The 1,731-nt window shown below is 52.7% G+C and overlaps 1 pseudogene; it reads right to left on the bottom strand.

The window, feature by feature from the left end:
* Positions 1-286: 286 nt before the first annotated feature.
* On the bottom strand, positions 287-1,133 carry LOC101051398 (polymerase delta-interacting protein 3 pseudogene; annotated as a pseudogene).
* Positions 1,134-1,731: the final 598 nt, after the last annotated feature.

The following is a 1,731-nucleotide window of genomic DNA, read 5'->3' as shown; positions in this document are numbered from 1 at the left end:
ATTCAGTGTACCATTTCCAGATAAGAAATCCGCTTGGGGCTGAGGCTGGGGGAGGCACGCTCTGAAAAACACAAGCCTACCTTGGCGATGAGATGGAGAAGAAGAAACATTCTACAGGAAACGTTAACATAGAAGAGCACAGGGCAGAACACAGCACAGAAAGGCGGGTCCCATCCAGTGAGGAAGCGCTTTACACCCGGTGACCCTGCCCACGCTCAGGGGTCTCCAGTCGGATGGCCCATTGGCCACAAGCTTTGCCTTGGGGAAACAGAGCCACCGTCCTCTGCCCCCACTTCTGGCTGCCTCACTCCCCTGCTCAAAGCTTGATTTTGAATTCTGTGGGCTGCGTGGTCACAGAGGCCCCTGAGGACTTGAAGGGCGCCTTCAGGATGGTCTCAGGGTCCACTTCGGCAGGGGGGTTGGAGGAGGAGGCAGAGTTCACCCTGCGAGGCAGCTTGCTCTCCTTTTTCACCGAGGGGCTGTCAGCCGCAGCAGGATAAACTGGTCTGGACTGATAAGGTTCCCATTCATGTGAAGGTTGCACTTCATCGGCTGCCCGTCCAGACATCGATTGTTGTACTTCTTATATGCAGTGATGGCATCGTCCTTTTTCACGAACACCACCTCTGCTACCCCAGGATGGACCAGCCGAGCTCGCTTGAGGGCTCCACGCACACAGAAAAGCTCAACAATGTCCTCCTCAGTGACTTGAGGGTGCAGATTATTCACAGTCATCTTGGTGCCTTCCAGAGGGCTGAGGACAGGCTCAGCAGGTGGCAGCTCTTTGGAAGGGGGTGTTCTTCGTTGTTCATCTGTGTCCAGGGCATGTTGGTCAAGGCTTTTGTCTGAATAGAGGAGGGGAGAGCAGGAGATGTGTATGCATCATTCTGAACCACTTTGGTGAGAGGGAGGCCTTGGACGTGGAGAGCTTGGAACTGCTTAGCCCAGCCGTGTGGTGGAGGAAGCTGCCTGAGGCTGCAAACTTCATCTGTTTAGCAGGAATGGAAGCTATACCAACATCTTCTTCATCCAGGTCATAGAAATTCTGTTTGGCCTGCTGGTTATTGACAACATTGATTCTCATTCCAGCAGGATGGGGATGAAGTGGTGCCATGGCTTTCTGCTGTGGAACCTGAATGAACCATTCAGGGTGAGCTTCAGGGCAGAAGTCACTGTCCCAAAGGGTGGGTTCATGAAGGCAGCACATGAACTCCTCTTCAGGCTGATCTCCTGGGCATCAGCGACCTGGTGGGGCTTCTGGAGCACCGTGGTCTGCTGCTTACGAGAGTTCAACATATCTCTGATATCCTGCACTTTTCCTTTGATCCGAAACCGGGCATCTTTCTGCAAAAGCTTCTCCCGGGCATCCTTGAGTCCCAGTTTGAGCTGGGCATCTGCAAGGCCAATCTTCTGCCGCGCATCAAATCTTTGCTGGAAGATGGCTGTGCGTGCTGACTGGCTGAGAAGGCCTTGCTGAATCCCAGCTCGAGATCAGACACCTCCAACTCTCGGTCTGGCATTAAGCTATCCTGTCACTGCCTCCCCACGCTGCCTGATGAGTTCGTCCAGGGAGATGTCCACTATCTTGCACCGGCAAACGAGCCAAAAGCAGCCGAGACCACATTTTCTTTATCTGTTCATCTGTTGATGGACATTTGGGTTGTTTATATATCGTGGCTATTGTGAATGATGCTGCAATAAATGTAGGAATGCCAGTATCGCTTCAATATT

This window comes from Saimiri boliviensis, chromosome 7 (genome assembly GCF_048565385.1).
Source record: "Saimiri boliviensis isolate mSaiBol1 chromosome 7, mSaiBol1.pri, whole genome shotgun sequence".
In the NCBI taxonomy this organism is placed as follows: Eukaryota; Metazoa; Chordata; class Mammalia; order Primates; family Cebidae; genus Saimiri; species Saimiri boliviensis.
Note: the sequence above shows the minus strand (reverse complement) of the source record. Positions and strands in the feature narration are given on the sequence as shown.